This window comes from Bubalus kerabau, chromosome 1 (genome assembly GCF_029407905.1).
Source record: "Bubalus kerabau isolate K-KA32 ecotype Philippines breed swamp buffalo chromosome 1, PCC_UOA_SB_1v2, whole genome shotgun sequence".
Taxonomy (NCBI): domain Eukaryota; kingdom Metazoa; phylum Chordata; class Mammalia; order Artiodactyla; family Bovidae; genus Bubalus; species Bubalus kerabau.
The window spans coordinates 134,922,829-134,946,195 of NC_073624.1; the positions used below are offsets into that span (position 1 = coordinate 134,922,829).

The window sequence follows — 23,367 nt, forward strand, 5'->3', positions numbered from 1 at the left end:
GATCAAAATTGTTGTAGTAAAACTTGTTTTTAACCCCTTGACGTTGGTGTAGGATGAAGGGTCAGACTATCAAATATCTGGGTCATGGTGCCTACAAATAAGGGACACTAAAATTGCCCTCATAAGAATGAGAGCATCACACACACTGGCTGTGTGATCCCAGTACTGGAGAAGGAAACGGCAACCCACTCCAGTATTCTTGCCTGGAAAATCCCATGGACAGAGAAGCCTGGCGGGCTATATTCCATGGGGTTACAAAGAGTCAGTAATGACTGAGCAACTGAGCACACATGATGCTACTACACTTAGATCTGTATGAGACCCTTTACATCAACAGCAAAATGTAAGCATATTGTTTTTCCTCCAAAATATTTAGTGCTCTAAAACAAAACAAACTAAATCAATAAATAAAAAAATCAATTTTCACTGATATGACCTATGTTAAATATGTTACAACTGACAAGGCTCACTGCATGACCCAATCTCAGTCCTGCAGCAAATTGTCATAACTGACTCAGATATTCTGAACTATCACTTCTTTTTGATGGGTATGGAGCATTCTTTAATTTTAGATATAGCTGATGTCTAAGGTTTCTAATCCTTCAACTGTGGCACCATAGATCTTAGGTCTTAAAATGAAGGTGAGTCTTGGGCAGAATTCTACCACATGTAAAAGCATCTATTAGCAAGAAATTATAAAAACTTGTGCTATCAGAAGTCTCTGCTCTCTTTCCTCACACATTACACAAAGCAGTCTCTCCAGGTAGATGTGAAAGCATTTTAGCAGAAAAATTCACCTGAAGTTTAGGTTAGGGAAAGGAACTATTTCTCTGATTAATTTGCGACAGTTGGGTCTACCTCTGAATCCTAAGCCCAGGGCTCTGCTCCACAAGGTGTAGGACACTGGGCTCAGTGGATTCTTGAAAAGGTAGAATTCTTAAATATTTCTAGTGAAGGGACATATCTTGGGGAGTGTTAAAGTACAGAATGCTAATGAACACATCCTGGATAGAGGTAGTGTTAGCATTTGTGGTAGCCGTATTTGGATTCTGCATTTCTGAATAATAGGCTTTTAATCATAACTAAAAGTGAAATTGTTAACTGGTCACCTCTGAGACAGAAAGTGAAAATGAACCTGAACACCAGCCCCACCAGAATGAGTAAGTAGTATCCAAACAATCCATTTGTATCATATGGAGGTGATCTTGAGATATAGGGCCTAGTGAATATGTAGCATGCTGCCTAATCTTCCAGATAGAAATATTGACTAATATCAGAAAAAGGGCTGGACAGAAGATGGGAGGCTATCACTAGTCAATTCATAATTAAATGAGAGTTTTCATGGAATATTTTATTTTACATATGAAACTATCTATGTTGAAATATTTCAAGATAAATTACAAACCATAAAAGACCTTTATTTTATTGTTGTTCAGTTGCTAAGTCATGTCTGACTCTTTGCAACCCCATGGACTGCAGCACGCCAGGCTTCCCTGTCCTTTACCATCTCCCAGAGTTTGCTCAAACTCATGTCCATTTGGTTGAAGGTGCCATCCAGGCATTTCATCCTCTGTCACCCCCTTCTCCTCCTGTCCTCAATCTTTTCCAGAATCAGGGTGTTTTCCAATGAGTAGGCTCTTCACATCAGGTGGCAATAGTATTGAACCTTTAGCCTCAGCATCAGTCCTTCCAATGAATACTCAATATAAGACCTCACTACCAATAAAATAAAATTCCTGCCAAGACTCCCTGAAGTTGACTGGGCCCATAAACATGAACTCTAAGCTAAGAGATCTGTTACCACTCACCCTTATTTTGATATTTATTTAGTTGGGGGAAATTATATTTATATTTATGGGAACAAGTGGTTAATTTTATATTTCTAAAATTAAAAAAATCTTTAATATAAAATAGGAAAAAGTTTGCTTTGGAAATTTTTATTAATTAATTAAATTATTTTTTGGAGGCTAATTACTTTACTATATTGTATTGGTTTTGCCATACATTGACATTAATCCACACGAGTGTACATGTGTTCCGCATCCTGAAACCCCCTCCCAAAATCTCCCCATCCCATCTCTCTGGGTCATCCCAGTGCACCAACCACGAGCACCCTGTATCATGCATCAAACCTGGACTGGAGATCCGTTTCACATATGATAATATATAAGTTTCAATGCCATTCTCTCAAACCATCCCACCTTCACCCTCTCCCACAGAGTCTAAAAGACTGTTCTATACATCTGTGTCTCTTTTGCTGTCTCGCATATAGGGTTATCGTTACCATTTTCTAAATTCTATATATATGCATTAGTATACTGTATTGGTGTTTTGTTTTTTTTTTTCTGGCTTACTTCACTCTGTATAATAGGCTCCAGTTTCATCCACCTCATTAGGACTTATTCAAATGTATTCTTTTTAATGGCTGAGTAATACTCCATTGTGTATATGTACCACGGCTTTCTTATCCACTCATCTGGATGACTTTCTTATCCACTCATCTGCTGATGGACATCTAGGTTGCTTCCAAGTCTTGGCTATTATAAACAGTGCTGCAATGAACATTGGGGTACATGTGTCTCTTTCAGTTTTGGTTTCCTCAGTGTGTATGCCCAGCAGTGGGATTGCTGGGTCATAAGGCAGTTCTATTTCCAGTTTTTTAAGGAATCTCCACACTGTTCTCCATAGTGGCTGTACTAGTTTGCATTCCCACCAACAGTGTAAGAGGGTTCCCTTTTCTCCACACCCTCTCCAGTATTTCTTGCTTGTAGACTTTTGGATCACAGCCATTCTGACTGGTGTGAAATGGTACCTCACTGTGGTTTTGATTTGCATTTCTCTGATAATGAGTGATGTTGAGCATCTTTTCATGTGTTTGTTAGCCATCTGTATGTCTTCTTTGGAGAAATGTCCGTTTAGTTCTTTGGCCCATTTATTGATTTGGTCGTTTATTTTTTCTGGAATTGAGCTGCAGGTGTTGCTTGTATATTTTTGAGATTAGTTATTTGTCAGTTGCTTCATTTGCTATAATTATCTCGCATTCTGAAAGCTGTCTTTTCACCTTGCTTATAGTTTCCTTTGTTGTGCAAAAGCTATTAATTTTAATTAGTTCCCATTTGTTTATTTTTGCTTTTATTTCTAATATTCTGGGAGGTGGCTCATAGAGGATCCTGCTGTGATTTATGTTGAAGACTCTTTTGCCTATGTTCTCCTGTAGGAGTTTTATAGTTTCTGGTCTTACATTTAGATCTTTAATCCATTTTGAGATTATTTTTGTGTATAGTGTTAAAAAGTGTTCCAGTTTCATTCTTTTACAAGTAGTTGACCAGTTTTCCCAGCACCACTTGTTTAATAGATTTTCTTTTTTTTTTTAATTTTATTTTATTTTTAAACTTTACAAAATTGTATTAGTTTTGCCAAATATCAAAATGAATCTGCCACAGGTTCTTTTCTCTATTGTATATTCTTGCCTCCTTTGTCAAAGATAAGTTGTCCATAGGTGCGTGGATTTATCTCTGGGCTTTCTATTTTGTTCCATTGATCTATATTTCTGTCTTTGTGCCAGTACCATACTGTCTTGATGATTGTGGCATTGTAGTAGAGTCTGATCAGGCAGGTTGATTCCTCCAGTTCCATTCTTCTTTCTCAAGATTGCTTTGGCTATTCGAGGTTTTTTGGATTTCCATACAAATTGTGAGATTATTTGTTCTGGCTCTGTGAAAAATACCGTTGGTAGCCTGATTGGGATTGCATTGAATCTATATATTGCTTTGGGTAGTATACTCATTTTCACTATATTGATTCTTCCGATCCATGAACATGGTATATTTCTCCATCTATTAGTGTCCTACTTGATTTCTTTCACCAGTGTTCTATAGTTTTCTATACATAGGTCTTTAGTTTCTTTAGGTAGATATATTCCTAAGTATTTTATTCTTTTCGTTGCAATGGTGAATGGAATTGTTTCCTTAATTTCTCTTTCTGTTTTCTCATTGTTAGTGTATAGGAATGCAAGGGATTTCTATGTGTTGATTTTATATCCTGCAAATTTACTATATTCATTAATTAGCTCTAGTAGTTTTCTGGTGGAGCCTTTAGGGTTCTCTATGTAAAGGATCATGTCATGTGCAAACAATGAGAGTTTTACTTCCTCTTTTCCATTTTGGATTCCTTTTATTTCTTTTTCTGCTCTGATTGCTGTGGCCAAAACTTCCAAAACTATGTTGAATAGTAGTGGTGAGAGTGGGCACCCTTGTCTTGTTCCTGACTTTAGGGGAAATGCTTTCAATTTTTCACTATTGAGGATAATGTTTGCTGTGGGTTTTTCATATATAGCTTTTATTATGTTGATGTATGTTCCTTCTATTCCTGCTTTCTGGAGCGTTTTTGTCATAAATGGATGTTGAATTTTGTCAAAGGCTTTCTCTGCATCTATTGAGATAATCAGATGGCTTTTATTTTTCCATTTGTTAATTTGGTGTATTTTGCTGATTGATTTGTGGATATTGAAGAATCCTTGCATCCCTGGGATAAAGCCCACTTAGTCATAGTGTATGATCTTTTTAATGTGTTGTTGGATTCTGATTGCTAGAATTTTGTTAAGGATTTTTGCATCTATCTTCTTCATTGCTATGGCCTGTATTTTTCTTTTTTGTGGCATCTTTGTCAGGTTTTGGTATTAGGGTGATGGTGGCCTCATAGAATGAGTTTGGAAGTTTACCTTCCTCTGCAATTTTCTGGAAGAGTTTGAGTAGGATAGGTGTTAGCCCTTCTCTACATTTTCGGTAGAATTCCGCTGTGAAGCCGTCTGGACCTGGGCTTTTGTTTGCTGGAAGATTTCTGATTACAGTTTCAATTACTGTGCTTGTGATGGGTCTGTTAAGATTTTCCATTTCTTCCTGGTTCAGCTTTGGAAAGCTGCACTTTTCTAAAGATTTGTCCGTTTCTTCCAAGTTGTCCATTTTATTGGCATATAATCACTGTTAGTAGTCTCTTATGATCCTTTGTATTCCTGTGTTGTCTGTTGTGATCTCTCCGTTTTCATTTCTAATTTTATTGATTTGATTTTTCTCCCTTGATTTCTTGATGAGTCTGGCTAATGGTTTGTCAATTTTATTTATCCTCTCAAAGAACCAGCTTTTGGCTTTGTTGATTTTTGCTATGGTGTCTTTTGTTTCTTTTTGCATTTATTTCTGCCCTAATTTTTAAGATTTCTTTCCTTCTACTAACCCTGGGGTTCTTCATTTCTTCCTTTTCTAGTTGCTTTAGGTGTAGAGTTAGGCTATGGTTTTTCCTGTGGTCATGTATGGATGTGAGAGTTGGACTGTGAAGAAGGCTGAGTGCGGAAGAATTGATGCTTTTGAACTGTGGTGTTGGAGAAGACTCTTGAGAGTCCCTTGGACTGCAAGGAGATCCAACCAGTCCATTCTGAAGGAGATCAACCCTGGGATTTCTTTGGAAGGAATGCTGCTAAAGCTGAAACTCCAGTACTTTGGCCACCTCATGCGAAGAGTTGACTCATTGGAAAAGACTCTGATGCTGGGAGGGCTTGGGGGCAGGAGGAGAAGGGGACGACAGAGGATGAGATGGCTGGATGGCATCACTGACTCGATGGACGTGAGTCTGAGTGAACTCCGGGAGTTGGTGATGGACAGGGGGCCTGGCGTGCTGCAATTCATGGGGTCACAAAGAGTCGGACATGACCGAGCAACTAACCTGATCTGATCTAGGTTATTTATTTGACTTTTATCCTGTTTCTTGAGGTATAACTGTACTGCTATGAATCTTCCCCTTAGCACTGCTTTTACAGTGTCCCATAGGTTTTGGGTTGTTGTGTTTTCATTTTCATTCATTTCTATGCAAATTTTGATTTCTTTTTTGATTTCTTCTCTGATTTGCTGGTTATTCAGCAGCGTGTTTTCAGCCTCCATATTAATATTTTTTCTCCTGTAATTGAGATCTAATCTTACTGCATTGTGGTCAGAAAAGATGCTTGGAATGATTTCAATTTTTTTGAATTTACCAAGGCTAGATTTATGGCCCAGGATGTGATCTATCCTGGAGAAGGTTCTGTGTGTGCTTGAGAAAAAGGTGAAATTCATTGTTTTGGGGTGAAATGTCCAATAGATATCAATTAGGTCTAAATGGTCTATTGTATCATTTAAAGTTTGCATTTCCTTGTTAATTTTCTGTTTAATTGATCTATCCATAGATGTGAGTGTGGTATTAAAGTCCCCCACTATTATTGTGTTATTGTTAATTTCCCCTTTCATACTTGTTAGCATTTGTTTTACATATTGTGGTGCTCCTATGTTGGGTCCATATATATTTATAATTGTTATATCTTCTTCTTGTGTTGGTCCTTTGATCATTATGTAGTGTACTTCTTTGTCTCTTTTCACAGCTTTTGTTTTAAAGTCTATTTTATCTGATATGAGTATTGCTACTCCTGCTTTCTTTTGGTCTCTATTTGCGTGGAATAACTTTTTCCAGTCCTTCACTCTCAATCTGTATGTGTCCCCTGTTTTGAGGTGGGTCTCTTGTACACAACATATATAGGGGTCTTGTTTTTATGTCCATTCAGCCAGTCTTTGTCTTTTGGTTGGGGCATTCAAACCATTTACGTTTAAGGTAATTACTGATAAGTATGATCCTTTGGCCATTTACTTTATTGTTTTGGGTTTAAGTTTATACACCCTTGTTGTGTTTCCAGTCTAGAGAAGATCCTTTGGCATTTGTTGGAGAGCTGGTTTGATGGTGCTGAATTCTCTCAGCTTTTGCTTGTCTGTAAAGCTTTTTATTTCTCCTTCATATTTGAATGAGATCCTTGCTGGGTACAATAATCTGGGCTGTAGGTTATTTTCTTTCATCACTTTATATGTCCTGCCATTCTCTCCTAGCCTGAAGAGTTTCTATTGAAAGATCAGCTGTTATCCTTATGGGAATCCCCTTGTGTGTTATTTGTTGTTTTTCCCTTGCTGCTTTTAATATTTGCTCTTTCTGTTTAATCTTTGTTAATTTGATTAATATATGTCTTGGCGTGAGAGCAAGCTAGCCAGTAATCACTTCCCTATGTGCTCTCCACAGTCTGAACCCCTCTGAGATCTTCACAGGGTTACACAGAAAAAATATGAAATGCTTCTTGAATTTGTGTGTCATCCTTGCTCAGGGGCCATGCTAATCTCTGTATCATTCCAATTTTAGTATATGTGCTGCTGAAGCGACTACTGGAAAATTATTTTTAAAAAATCAAAGAAAATAAGAATAATAGAATAGCATGAATTTTTTTCACATAAATGACAGAAAAAATATTTTTTTAAAGAAAATTTTGAGAATTATTAGTCACTGTTCTTCATGGATATGAGCAACAAATGTTATCTTTTACACAGGGATGAACAACCTGAAAAATAATTCTAAAAGTTATTTTTGGTGTATACAAATTCTTTATTTTTCATCAAACATAATTGATATGTTTTGAGCATGGTGATGGTGCATGAACATATCCAAAAGGAGCTACCTAGGGAGGCAAGTCAGGGGCCACAGCCAAGAGAAGCTACCCCGCATCTGAGGTAAGGAGTGTCAGCTGCGCTTTGCTGGAGCAGCCATGAAGAGAGACCCCACATCCAAGGTAAGTGAAATCCAAGTAAGATGGTAGACACTGAGCCAGAGGATCAAAGGGCAGACAGACTGAAACTACAATCACAACTAGCCAATCTGATCACATGGACCACAGCCTTGTCTAACTCAACGAAACTAAGTTGTGCCATTTGGGGCCACGCAAGACAGACGGGTCATGGTGGAGAGGTCTGACAGAATGTGGTCCACTGGAGAAGGGAATGGCAAACCACTTCAGTATTCTTGCATGGAGAACTCCATGAACAGTATGAAAAGGCAAAAATATAGGACATTGAAAGATGAACTCCCCAGGTGGGTAGGTGCCCAATATACTACTGGAGATCAGTGGAGAAATAACTCCAGAAAGAATAAAGGAATGGAGCCAAAGCAAAAACAACATCCAGTTGTGAATGGGACTGGCAATAGAAGAAAGGTCCAATGTTGTAAAGAGCAATATTGCATAGGAACCTGGAATGTTAGGTCCATGAATCAAGGCAAATTGGAAGTGGTCAAACAGGAGATGACAAGAGTGAACATCGACATTCTATGAATCAATAAACTAAGATGGACTGGAATGGGTGAATTTAACTCAGATGACCATTATATCTACTACAGGCAGGAATCCCTTAGAAGAAATCCAGTAGCCATTAAGTCAACAAAAGAGTACAAAATGCAGTACTTGCATACAGTCTCTAAAAAGACAAAATGATCTCTGTTCATTTTCAAGGCAAACCATTCAATATCATGGTAATCCAAATCTATGCCCCAACCAGTAACGCTGAAGAAGCTGAAGTTGAACATTTCTATGAAAACCTAAAAGACCTTCTAGAACTAACACTAAAAAAGATGTCCTTTTCATTATAGGGGACTGGAATGCAAAGGTAGGAAGTCAAGAAATACCTGGAGTAACAGGCAAATTTGGCCTTGGAGTACAGAATGAAGCAGAGCAAAGGCTGATAGAGTTCTGCCAAGAGAACACACTGGCCATAGCAAACACTCTCTTCCAACAACACAAGACACAAGACATTACACATGGACATCAGATTGATTATACTTTTTGCAGCCAAAGATGGAGAAGCTCTATACAGTCAGCAAAAACAAGACCAGGAGCTGACTGTGGCTCAGACCACGAACTCCTTATTGCCAAATTCAGATTTAAATGGAAGAAAGTAGGGAAAAACACTAGATCATTCAGGTATGAGCTAAATCAAATCCCTTATGACTATACAGTGGAAGTGAGAAATAGATTTAAGGGACTAGATCTGATAGACAGAGTGCCTGGTGAACTTGGATGGAGGTTCGCAACATTGTACAGGAGACAGGAATCAATATCATCCCCAAGAAAAAGAAATGCAAGAAAGCAAAATGGCTGTCTGAGGAGGCCTCACAAACAGCTGTGAAAAGAAGGGAAGTGAAAAGCAAAGGAGAAAGGGAAAGATATATCCATTTGAATGCAAAGTTCCAAAGAATAGGAAGGAGAGATAAGAAAGCCTTCCTCAGCGATCAGTGCAAAGAAACAGAGGAAAACAATAGAATGGGAAAGACTAGAGATCTCTTCAAGAAAATTAGAGATACCAAGGGAACATTTCAAGCACAGATGGGCTCAATAAAGGACAGAAATGGTAGGGAACTAACAGAAGCAGAAGATATTAAGAAGAGGTGGCAAGAATACACAGAAGAACTGTACAAAAAAGATCTTCATGACCCAGATAATCACGATGGTGTGATCACTCATCTAGAGCCAAGACATACTGGAATGTGAAGTCAAGTGGGCCTTAGGAAGCATCACTATGAACAAAGCTAGTGGAGGTGATGGAATTCCAGTTGAGCTATTCCAAATCCTGAAAGATGATGCTGTGAAAGTGCTGCATTCACTATGCCAGCAAATTTGGAAAACTCAGCAGTGGCCACAGGACTGGAAAAGGTCAGTTTTCATTCCTATCCTAAAGAAAGGCAATGCCAAAGAATGCTCAAACTACTGCACGATTGCAGTCATCTCACACACTAGTAAAGTAATGCTCAAAATTCTCCAAGCCAGGCTTCAGCAATATGTGACCATGAACTTCCAGATGTTCAAGCTGGTTTTAGAAAAGGCAGAAGAATCAGAAACCAAATTGCCAACTCAACTGGATTATCAAAAAAGCAAAAGAGTTCCAGAAAAACATCTATTTCTGCTTTATTAACTATGCCATAGCCTTTGACTGAGTGGATCACAATAAACTGTGGAAAATTCTGAAAGAGATAGGCATACCAGAGCACCTGACCTGCCTCTTGAGAAACCTGTATGCAGATTAGGAAGCAATAGTTAGAACTGGACATGGAACAACAGACTGGTTCCAAAAAGGAAAAGGAGTATGTCAAGGCTGTATATTGTCACCCTGCTTATTTAACTTATATGCAGAGTACATCATGAGAAATGCTGGGCTGGAGGAAGCACAACCTGAAATCAGGATTGCTGGGAGAAATATCAATAACCTCAGATATGTAGATGACACCAACCTCATGGCAGAAGGTGAAGAGGAACTAAAATGCCTCTTTTTTTTTTTTTTAATTTTATTTTATTTTTTAACTTTACATAACTGTAAAATGCCTCTTGATGAAAGTGAAAGAGGAGAGTGAAAAAGTTGGCTTTAAGCTCAACATTCAGAAAACTAAGATTATGGCATCTTGTCCCATCACTTCATGGCAAATAGATGGAGAAACAGTGGAAACAGTGGGTGACTTTATTTTTCTGGGCTCCAAAATCGTTGCATTGGTGATTGCAGCCATGAAATTAAAAGATGCTTACTCCTTAGAAGGAAAGGTATAGCCAATCTAGATAGCATATTAAAAAACAGAAACATACTTTGCCAACAAAGGTCCATCTGGTCAAAGCTATGGTTTTTCCAGTGGTCATGTATGGATGTGAGAATTGGACTATAAAGAAAGCTGAGCACTGAAGAATTGATGCTTTTGAACTGTGGTGTTGGAGAAGCCTCTTGAGAGTCCCTTGGACTACAAGGAGATCCAACCAGTCCATCCTAAAGGAGATCAGTCCTGGGTGTTCACTGGAAGGACTGATGTTGAAGCTGGAACTCCAATAATTTGCCTTTTGATGCAAAGAGCTGACTCACTGGAAAAGACCCTGATGCTGGGAAAGATTGATGGCAGGAGAAGAAGGGGATGACAGAGAATGAGATGGTTGGATGGCATCACCATCTCGATGGACATGGGTTTGGGTGGACTCCGGGAGTTGGTGATGGACAGGGAGGCCTGGTGTGCTGTGGTTCATCGGGTCACGGAGAGTCAAACACGACTGAGCAACTGAACTGAACTGAATTGATATGTTTTAGTTTGTAGACTGTTAGGAGAATTGTAGCCTTTAGGCCATTAAAAAAAAAAAAAAAAAAAAACCATGGACTCAGGAGGCAGGCTGCCTGGGTTTGAAATCTGGTTCTATTCTTTATTTAGTGTTGCTGCTGCTGCTGCTAATTCGCTTCAGTCGTGTCTGATTCTGTGCAACCCCATGGACTGCAGCCTGCCAGGTTCCTCCGTCCATGGGATTTTCCAGGCAAGAGTACTGGAGTGGGTTGCCATTGCCTTCTCCTGTATGACTCCATTATTTAATATGTTTCTCAATACCACATGCATGAAATAGGAATAAGACTAGGACAGCTGACTCTTGAATAACTCAGGTTTGAACTGCACAGATGCACTTATATCCAGATATTTCTCAATAGTAAATGCTACAGTACTACACTGTATGTATTGCATACGCTTGGTTAATCTGTGTATTTATAAGAACCTCTATTACAGGGTACTGACTATAAATTATGCTTGGATTAATCCCCTTCCTGTTTAAGGTCAACTGGAACTATTCTATGGGTTGGTGTGAAGGTAAAATGACTTGAATATGTAAAGTGATAGGACTATTATTGCCTGGCCCACAATAAGTGTTTGAAAGTAAGATTTTTTCCAACATCAAAACTCTATGATATACTCTGATTACTTGCCCTCTCTGGAGATTCCAGAGATTTACAGAGTATACAGAAATTTCAAGGAAGAAGTCCTTCTGAAGCTCAGTATCTCTTGGTAATAGCTGGTATGTAGTCAGAATAGCAATTCTTAGGGAATTAGCCGGAGAAGGCAATGGCACCCCACTCCAGTACTCTTGCCTGGAAAATCCCATGGGCGGAGGACACTGGTAGGTTGCAGTCCATGGGGTCGCTAAGAGTTGGGCACGACTGAGCAACTTCACTTTCACTTTTCACTTTCACGCATTAGAGAAGGAAATGGCAACCCACTCCAGTATTCTTGCCTGGAGAATCCCAGGAACAGGGGAGCCTGGTGGGCTGCCGTCTATGGGGTCGCACAGAGTCAGACATGACTGAATCGACTTAGCAGCAGCAGCAGGGAATTAACTGTTTTCCTATCTTTGTACCAATCTCAGGCATTTTTTCTGTTATGGCCATTGTCTGTTAAAGGTCAAAGACTTGTCTGGTGATCCAGTGGTTAATATTTTACCTTCCAATGCAGGAGATGCAGATTTGATCCCTAATCCAGGGAGCTAAGCATGTCTTGTGGCCAAAAATCAAGACAGAAAACAGAAGAAATATTGTAACAAATTCAGTGAAGACGTTTAAAAAATCATCAACTACTTCTTTCCAATGTCCACTGAATTCCCTAGGATGTTGTGGAAATAAAGAAGTTGAGACCCTGCTATTCACAGAATACATAATATTCCCATTCCCTTCTGAGTTTCAAGGGAAATTCTCTGGGATCTCATTCCTTCATCTTTGACGTCTATCTTCCAAATGCTGGGCACAGTCTCATTCCCCGTCAGCCACCATTGCTCACCTTCCCATTCCAGGGGTTCAAGGGAAAGAGCCTCTTGCTCCCCATTGTCTGAGAGACAGGAATGAAAACATATTCCTGAAACTGAAAACACATTCATGCCTGGGTGGGCTGGGAATGACCCATGACACATGCTGCTGTGTCCTGCTGTGGAGAGTGTGTGAATGCATCCTGGGTGGACTGTCCCTACTGAAGGTAAAGTTTCCATTTTTCCTGATTTGGGAACTTTAAGGTTGTTTTTGTTTCTGTGCACTTTTTAGGCTGGCTTTTCCATCACTTTGTCAATTCTGGGAACCCCCATACTTTTCGATAATTTCTTGCTTTGCTTAAATGTCTAGATTTGAATTTTCTTACTTGCTAATAAGAATTTTTGGATACAAATAAACACATTATTTCCTGAACAAAACTTCTCTTCCTTCATCCTTCACCACTGCCATTAACAAATGTTAAGCAAGTAGTTAAACGTTGTTGATGAAAGACTATGAAATCCTTGACCTGTCCTGGGGGTTCACCTGTAGGACCCATTCCTGTTCAGCTTATTAACCTGTGTTTCATGTTTGCTAGTGTTCAAGCTCTCTCTTTTTCCATCCAGATACCAGAATAATGCTTCTTTTCCCATTTCTGTCTATAAAAGTTGTTGAATGACTATTTGCATGTATTTATCTCTGTGATTTAAGGCTTTTTTGGCTAATATACAACTAAAAGTAAACTTAGAAATAAATTATAAGCCAAGGGTGAGATTTGGGGGGGTTCATCGGATTGCCTCATTGTACATATTGCCTGACTATAAGATTGATGTCACCAACGACTGAGTGACTAACACAAGCACACAACTGTAGCTTCTATAATTATGCTAATAAGGTACATGTTTTCATCTTTTTATGTATTAGATCTCCAGGTAGATGTTATTTGAATAAAGGGTTGTTTTCCTTTAAAAGATTGAGAAGCAATGCCCTACAGAATATGCTTCAAATCATTTACCATAGGATTATAAGACCTTCTATGATTGAAGCCCAACCCACTTCTTTGGCCTCATTTCAGTCTACATAATGACTCATTCTCTAAACATCCTGACTACTGCTAAGTTTGTAGCCCTACTTCTTCCTTCCTACACAATGTATTGTTTTTGCCTCTTGTTTTCTAATCTGCCTGCAAAGCTATCTCCTCTCCTGTGAGTTGGTGAAGTCTTGCTATCCCTTAAGATTAATCCTTAGCAATGCCCTCCCCGACACATTCACTTGGCTGGCTTAGGATCACTTCAAAGTGGCTTCCTTAAACCATATGGAAAGAAAGCTTCCTCAGTGCATCCTTACTGGCTTTGCATTGGTTTTCCTGTCTATCCTAATTGAAGGGGGACTCCTTGAAGGTAGAGGAACACAATGCTTGGCCCCTAACAGGCAGTCTGTAATGTTTTGATTTACAATAGAAAACATATATTTGGTTTTCATTCCATTTTTGGCACAAAGCAACTATGATTTCCTAGGTGATGAGAGCACTAGGAATATCTTTTTGTTCTCAAACTTGGTGTTTTTATTTTTCTATTTCTTTTAATTGGAGTATAATTGCTTTACAATAATGTGTTAGTTTCTGCTATACAACAAAGTGAATCAGCTATATGTGTGTGTGTGTGTGTATGTGTGTATACATATATATATATATATATATATCCTTTCCCTCTTAGACCTCGATCCTACCCCCTCATTCCACCCATTTAGGTCATCACAGATCACCAAGATAAGTTCCCTGTGCTATATAGAAAGTTCCTACTAGATATCTATTTACACATGGTAGAATATATATATATACGTCAAACCCACTTTCCCAATTTGTCCCACCTTCCCCTTCCCCTACCTGTGTTTACAAATCTTTGTTCTACGTCTGTATCTCTATTCCTGCTCTGCAGATAGGTTCATCTGTACTATTTTTCTAGATTCCACACATATGCATTAACATATCATACTTGTTTTTCTCTTTCTGACTAACTTCACTCTGTATGACAGACTCTCAGTCCATCCACATCTTTACAAATGACCCAATTTTGTTCCTTTTTTCGGGCTGAGTAATATTTCATTGTATTTATGTACCACATCTTCTTCATCCATTCATCTGTCAATGGACTCATATTTGGTCTTTGATCCTGGTTCTGGACACAGGACTCCTAAACCTCTTCTAATTTTCTTGAGATAGAACTATCTTTTTTCTAATGAAATGACTCTGGGTAGGCTCCTGGCTGGCTCCTGGATGAGGGTGTTGTTTAGTCACTAAGTTGTATCTGATTCTTTTGCAACTCCATGGACTGTAGCCTGCCAGGCTCCTCTGTCCACGGGATTTCCCAGGCAAGGATATACTAGAGTGGGTTGCCATTTCCTTCTCTAGGGAATCTTCCCAACCCAGGGTTCAAACCTGCATCTCCTGCATTGGCAGATGGATTCTTTAACTTCTGAGCCACCTGGGAAGGGCTGGTCACCAAAAAGGTCAAACCTTGATTAGAAGCTCAGACTTTTCAGCCCTATCCCCCATTCTTTGAGAAGAAAGAGAGGCTGGAAACAGAGTTAGTGATCACTCATATTTACATGATGCAGCCTCCATAAAAGTCCCAATGGTATGGGGTTCAGAGAGCTTCCCAGGTAGGTGAACATGGGGAGGAGGGGAGAGTGGCACTCTGCTTCACTTCTCACATACCTTGTCCTATACATCTCTTCCTCTGGATGTTCATCTGTATATTTAATCACATGCTTTTATAATAAAAGTAAACATTGTACAAACAGATTTTCTGAGTTCTGTGAGACTCTCTAGCAAATTAATCAAACCTGAGGAAGAGATGGTGGGAACCTCAGAGTTACAGCTAAACAGTCAGAAGCACAGTTGACAAACAGGTCTTGGATTGGGGTCTAAAGGGGACAGGACAGTTTTGTGGGCCTGAGTTCTTAACCTGTGGAATCTGATATTATCTCCAAGTAGGGAGTCAGAATTGAGTTAAATCATAGGACTCTGGTGTTAGAGCATGGCTCCATGTTAGGGAATTCCCCCTTTCTCCAGGTATTGGAATTGGTTCCAGAATACCCCGTTAGATTCCATAAATGTTTACACTTGTCGTGACCTTCATATGTTAAAATAGCTAAAAAGTCAAATTTCTCACTTTGCTGAGTGACAATGTTTACATATATAGTTAAAAAAAAAAGAAAGAATTGAGACATGATTGATACTCTTAATCTGCTTTTCTTGCTTTTTATCTTCCCAACTGGACTCTGGTTTGAGGGATTTGCAATGACTTCTGCTGATTATTATGCTGAGCTGGGAGATTGCAGATAAGAACTACAGAGCCACTTTGATTCTTTCTCCTTTGTAAACCTGGGTTTTTGTTTGTTTGCTATTTTTGTTTATTTTGGTACCATTTTTTGTGTGTGCTTATATGTGTTTCTGGAAGCTTGTCACATTTAAATTTTCTTAGTAATTCCAAATTTCTGATAGGATTTGTATCTGTTTGTGTATGTTCCCAAAATGTTCTCCTCTGTTCTAGATATTTGACATACACAGTTTGCTTGATTATTCATTTCCATTATTTGTTCTTTCTATATGCTGCTTAATGTGTGTTGGCTTACCTAGATTTGCCAAGAAGCACATATTCTATCAATCCCTTATGTATTTCATTTTTTCACTTTCCCATAATTTTAATACAATTGATCCTCACAAATTTAGTTTTTAGAAATACACATTTTGTTCTTAAATTGTTACTGAATTAGGACACTCTTCAATCATGCTTTCTACTTCCAAGAATTCTTCTTGCAGCCACATTGACTCTCTCTTTTTTCTTTTTTTTATAACTTGTTTTTGTATTTATCACTGCGATTCTCTTGAATCTGACTGAGAATGCTAGTCAGATACTTTTTAAGTCCTCTTACTTTTTTAAAATAATTCTCTTTTCTTTGGTAGATATTCACTCATTTTAGAGTATGAAATTATCATTTCTGGCTGTTATTTTCCTTGTGTGCCCAGGGTTGTATAATGACTGCTCATATTAAAAGGAAAAATGAAAGGATAGCTCCTAGTCTGGGTTGCTGATGCTGGTTCTTCCAGTGATTCTGTGACCCAGGGATGATTTCTCCAGCAGGGTCAGTGACCACAAATCTCCACTTTGTTAGTGCACTATCTGTGTTTGAGTAAAGCCTGGAATGGTGGTGGTTGTGGCAAGAGCTCAGGGTAGAGGATTCAGCACCCAGCTATTCTGCATTCAAATGTTTGATGGAGATCCTGGAGAACTGATTTTTTTTCCCCCTAAAGTGAAAGTCGCTCAGTCTGTGTCTGACTCTTTGCAACCCCATGGACTATAGAGTCCATGGAATTCTTTAGGCCAGAATACTGGAGTGGGTAGCCTTTCCCTTCTCCAGGGGAATCTTCCCAACCCAAGGATTGAACCCATGTTTCCTGCATTGCAGGTAGATTCTTTACTGGCTAAGCCACAAGGGAAGCCCAAGAATACTGGAGTGGGTAACCTATGCCTTCTCCAAGGGATCTGCCTGACCCAGGTGTCTCCTGCATAGGAGGTGGATTCTTTACAAACTGAGCTATCAGTGAAGCCTGTTTCCCCCCCCCCCTTAAATTTCAGTTAATTGACTATGCTCTATTTCTTGATTGACTTAATTCCTTAGCTATTTGTAATGAAAAGGTAATTATGTACTAAATTCATATGAACAAGAATTATAAAGAGAAATTCTTATAGGTAGATCACTGGTACATCTCTTTAGAAACACAATCCATTGACGTTTTAATAACACCTTTACATAAGTAACCTGTTCTTTTACTCATTGAAATTTCAACGTCCTTCTTACACCGTATTAAATATCTTAGTTATTTATTCATTTAAAATTTCATTGAATTTGCAGTCTCACTATAGGATATCAAGTTAACCACCACTGACATTGATTTGAAATTCTTTAAAACTATTTAATGGAAGAATTAAAATTTGAAAAATTCCCTTCTACCTGTTCAGGTATACATTTCTGTTTCTTCAATTAAGATTGTTACATGTGATGCACATTTCTCATTAAAATATCCCTAGGAATTTTATATCTTGTACTTAGTTTTAATGTAATGTTTTATTTCATTATATGTTATAACTGGCTAACATTTTATATTTCATATAATCATTTGCAAGTTCACCTTACACATTTTCCCTTATTTCTGTTAGAAATTCAGGTAACTTCAGCATATTTTTTCACTAAATAAAGTGTATTTCAAACACATAAAATAATATAACAAGCATTTGTACCCTGATATTTAATTATATTTATTTTGGTATCTAAGAAGTTATACATAAATAACTAAGCAAATAAAGTTAAAATCCTATCCATCAACAACCTTGCAGAAGTACTTACCATTTTGAGTAAATGCCTGAGTATTCCATGCCCTAGTCAAGTTGACCCATAAAATCAACCATCACAAGGAATCAATTTTTTGTTGCTTTATGTTTATCATCATATGGACATTAATTTAACAACCTACAGCAGTATGTCATGATTACTATTTGCTAACTGGAAAAAAATTCTAAAAATCACTTCAGAATAAAATATTAAAGTATAGACTTCTACTTCTTGAATTCTTTTTATGTGCCATTTGCACTTAATTTTGGTGGTAGGAAAACTTATCAGGAACGTCCTAGTCCATAATGTAGAGCCTGTCAAGATTTCTTTCCTGTGAGTAAGCCTTAATGCATGAGGAAATTTGGGTGCATTTGGATGAGAACACAGAAAGTGGATGCAGGCAGGTTTGGATTTGACCCCTGACACATCATCCACTTTAGCCAGTCATCCTTGGGTTTCAGAGAGACACAGCAAATGGTTTTTTAATGGATAAATGAATTGATATAACTTGGCCTCCTATTTTAAATTATATTGAAAGTCTTGCAAAAATTAAATCAACTCAAATGTGAACATATAGAGACCCTGGCAGACAGTAATGGCTAGATAAATGGTAATAATAATTGCTATGCTAGTGGTAGCTTTTAATATTCTGAAGCTAACCTGGCCTTTCAACTTGAAGTGAGAGACTAGAATACCTCTGTTGATTCATATCTTCCCTAAGGCTACTGAAAGCCTTATTCAAGTGAAGTTAAAAACTACACCTTCAATGTATTCCTATCAAGAGAAGTCATATATTTCAGCACTTAAGAATCTCTTTGGTGATAATCGTAAAAAGACAACATGAATTATAGTCTGAAACATTTCTTCAACTTACACACATACTTTAAAATGAAATAAAGTTGGTTTGGTCCTCTGTGTATGTATTTTTATCAGTTTGAAATTTTATGCTTAGAAGTAATTTAGTTAATATAGCAGTTAGCAGAAAGTGTAATAACAATTTAAAAAAACCCTTTCTATTATAGAAAATATGTGTCTAAAATGAGGTGATCAGATTGACTGCATTTTCTTAGAAGTTATTTCCTGGGTTATTTCCTCTAACACTGCTCCAAACCATTATGAATTCAAATTTTCTGGGGCAATATTTGTCAGAGTAGAAACTGAGAGACTGAATATACAAATGGAGAGCAGCCAGACCATACGTAAAAGTAGAACACAACCCACAATCTGCAGCAGCTAGTCCAGGAGTAAGTGAAATCAGCCCAAAATGGAGTAATCAATAACTGCCAGTTTCCTGAATTTCTGCTTCCACTTCTAATTTACAGCCAACCATTGAAAGCCAAATATGCTCCCCTAATCAATTGCTTAAAATGCCTCTCTTCTAGATCAGAACATGGACATCTTGGAGGGAACATTATTCAAAATAACATAACTTCCTTGCCATTCATACTTATAATTCAAGCTTTAATGTCCTGTGTTGTCTTTTTAATAATATTTTATATAGCTTTAAAAATACTTTTCCATGCTCATTTAATTTAATACACAGACACATACATACACATAAACATATTTTCATACACATATACTGGAAGTTTTTGTTTAATGAAAATGTATTATATTCACTTGTCTGCAGTTTTCTTTTCTTAATCAACAAAACCTCTTGGAAATCCCTACAAATTATCTGATTTAGCACTCATTCATTTTTTGTTTTTGTTTTTTATATTTGCTGTATTACCTTCCATATGATGGAAGTTTTTTTATCATTATAGGTTTTTTTATTTAAGGTTATTTTATCATTTATGCAATCATTCCTTTACTGATAGTTATTACTTTTGTTTTCAGTTATATGTTGATTATTTTTGTCATATGTACAATCTGCAATAAACATACACTTACAAAGAACAAAAAAGAATGCCCTTCTAATTTAGCCCATCTCCAGCTTCTACGTGCCAACAAACTCCAATTAAGGCAAACTTGAAGCATTTCTTCCCACTATAAAATTTTCTCACTCCTCCACCTGCCTTATGAGCCTCTGACAAGTACAAGTGGTAGTGACTGACTCTTTTGCAAGCTCTGAATAAAGCCTTCACTTGTTTTCATTTAATAAGCTGCATTTATTCCCACAGAAAAGAGGAAGAAACTTAATTTCATATAAAGGACTATATAAAATCATTTCATACAAAGAATTCATATAATCATTCAATATAAAGGACTTCAAACAGTGAATAATATTGAAGATTTGTATGTGTTATGTTAATTAGTTACTACTATGTGATTTTATTTACTTTAGGTTTATGATGCCCTGGTTATTTTATTGCTCTGCTTTCAACTACATTATCTTGACTTTGTAATAGCTGGAGTGGCAAGTTTATGAGCTGCTTAGTTCTCGACCACTGTTAGCGGTATAGTTAAGCATTACAATAATAATCTCAAAGATAGCTTTTCACTGTAAGGCATGGATCATGATAATTTTTACCTGGAGCAGTTAATGTTTAATGGATATTTTCAACAGCTGGCCATGTTAGTTTTTAGAAAGCTTTTGAAGAAAGAACAGACTTAAAGGTGTATGACTGCCTAGATATCAAAGACCGTCTTAAACTGTCTGTGGGAAGCATGTTTAAAATTACTCCTTAACTAATAAAATGACTAGCTAGCTCACTTTACATGTAAACATTTACAGTATCATTGAAATTGTTGTTGTGCTTAAGTAAAACAGAGCTTCCCTGATAGCTCTGTTGGTAAAGAATCTGCCTGCAATGCACGAGACCTCAGTTCAATTCCTGGGTCAGGAAGATCTGCTGGAGAAGGGGTAGGCTACCCACTGCAGTATTCTTGGGCTTCCCTTGTGGTTCAGCTAGTAAAGAATTCACCTGCAATGCAGGAGACCTGAGTTGGGAAGAGCTGCTGGAGAAGGGAAAGGCTACCCACTCTAGGATTCTGGCCTGGAGAGTTCCATTAACTGTACAGTCCATGGGGTCACAGAGTCAGAAACAACTGAGAGACTTTCACTTTAAGTAAAACACTGGGTTAATTTCATTTTGATATTTGGCAAAACTAATACAATTATGTAAAGTTTAAAAATAAAATAAAATTTAAAAAAATAAATAAATAAATTGAATAGAAGGTCTTGATAAAGGCAATGAAAATATGAAATCCATGATGGATATTGCTATGGGTTGAACTGTGTTTCTCTGTCACCCCCAAGTTCATGTGTTGAGGCTCTAACCCCCAGAGTGAAGGCATTTAGAGATGTGACCTTTGGGAAGTAAGTATGTTTAGATGACATCATGAGAATGGAGCAACCATGATGAGATTAGTACTTTTATAAGAAGGTAAAGAGACCAGAACTCTCTTCATACAGTGAGAAGGGCAAGAAAGAGATCTCTCTCTGGGGAGCAAAATTGGCTGACATGTTGACCTTGAAATTCCCAGCTTTCAGAACTGTGAGAAATAAATTCCTATTGCTTCAGCCACCCAATTTATGTTTTTTGTTTTTGTTTTTGTTTTATGACACCCTTGGCTGACCGACACGTTTCAAAAATTTACCAAATTATCCAGATATTTCAAATGTTCTGATTTTGACATTCTAATGAATGTTTCAGTTTTCATCCAATAAACTACTTTATTGAATTTTTATGAATGCCTTTTCTTTTCCCTTAAGAGCAACTGCTGCTGCTGCTGCTGCTAAGTCGCTTCAGTCGTGTCCGACTCTGTGCGACCCCAGACACAGCAGCCCACCAGGCTCCCCCGTAACTGGGATTCTCCAGGCAAGAACACTGGAGTGGGTTGCCATTTCCTTCTCCAATGCATGAAAGTGAAAAGTGAAAGTCAAGTCGCTCAGTCGTGTCTGACTCCTAGCGACCCCATGGACTGCAGCCTACAAGGCTCCGCTCCTCTGTCCATGGGATTTTCCAGGCAAGAGTACTGGAGTGGGGTGCCATTGCCTTCTCTGCCTTAAGACAAACTCCTGCTAATATTATTCAGTTTAATCAGGATGGTTAAATTTAGATATTGAAATGACTGAAAATATGAATCTTACCACATACTGTATGAATTAAGTCCAATATAAAGTATTAACAATCATGATTTGATAATGAGAAATTTCAGCAGAGTAATTGTTTTCTTTAATAATTAAGGCATTTAAGGCAAAACTGTTTTATTATTTACAGTTTTATTTTTATTTTGTAGGTTAGGTATGATGTATTCTTCTTTCCGTACCTTTATAAAAGGTGTTCATTTTTTATTTTGTTCCAAGAGTTGCTTAATTTCTAAGTAGGTAAAATTATGTTAGTATGGTTTTTGTAATTTATTTCCAATTTCATGTCTTTTGTAATGAAAACATAATACACATTTCTTTCTCTTGAATATACATCATATGTGTGTGTGTGTTCAACATTGTTGATTATCCAGTTGCTTTCCTCCATTTTATTTATTTATACTAATAAATCTGTTTCTCTACACTTATTTTTTTCTATCTTAAAAATGTTTTGAAAGCACTGAACACCTTATATTCATTTTTCCTGAAGCTCTTATTTCATTGATAGTCATCACCTCTATCTTGCCTGCCTGTAATTACACTCACGTTTCCCTGTTATACCTCGGGACAAGTCTCCAGCTACTACTCCTTTATCAGGACTGTGGCCCTGGCTCTCCAGCACCATTTTCCACATGCTGTGCTATTTAAACTTACTCACTGTCCTTTATTACCACAATCTGAAAGAGACATTCTTTTTTTTTCTTTTGTCTCTCTTCAATACACCTCAACTTAGAATTTCATTAGGATAGTTCAATACTTTTAATCTCAGATTCTATATTTTCCCTTCAATGGCAAGAATTAATCTTCAATTTTTATAATTTACATCCATTTGATTTCCAGGATTTTTCCTTAATTCTTATCATTTTGTTGCATTCCTAGTGTTTTATCAATGCCCATCATATGTAATATATATATATGACAAATATGAGATACATATAAACTATATATGGGAAATATGAGATTCATCCCACTCCACCTTCTTCTAAAGAAAAGATTGTTCTTCTTTTCTTTACTTTCCCACTTCTGATGGTTTTTTCCCTTAATACAATGTTACTGGTTAGATGAGGAACAAGACAGTGTGTTTCCTAAAGTGTAACAAGTCCATATATGTCTTGCCTCCTTCCCCCAACCCCCAGTCAGTAATGGATTGATCAGGCTACAGTTCTTACTCCTCAAAATTCTGTAGGTGGTTTTCATCTACTTTCTCATTGTCAGTGTGACAGATAACTTGCCTGTGGCTGGTCTGATCCTTTTTACCTTTTTAGGTAATCTGTTTCTTCTCTGGAAGCTTGCAAGAGTTTTCTCATTTTCTTTGAAGTTCTGGAATTTCTCTAAGCTTTTTAAAAAATCACTAACTTTGCCTGGTTGTTAAAGGAATAATTTTCATCTGTCGACTTGGCTTTTTTTCAGCTCAGGTTAGATACATGCTTTATTTCCTGTCCTCTATCTGTTTTGGCCCTTCCCTGCAGAACTCCTACAACTTTTGTACCATGCATGAAATTCCCTAAATGCTATGATTCATGGTCT

At 37.5% G+C, this 23,367-nt stretch overlaps 1 long non-coding RNA gene and 1 other non-coding gene across 2 annotated transcripts in view; one reads left to right on the plus strand and one right to left on the minus strand.

The window, feature by feature from the left end:
- Positions 1-23,367, plus strand: part of LOC129641810 (uncharacterized) — a 73,106-nt gene that overhangs the window by 2,658 nt on the left and 47,081 nt on the right. The gene's annotated exons all lie outside the window — the stretch shown is intronic.
- LOC129642507 (U6 spliceosomal RNA) lies at positions 7,124-7,227 on the minus strand. The gene has a single exon (XR_008709776.1). It is a non-coding gene; the product is annotated as a U6 spliceosomal RNA (small nuclear RNA).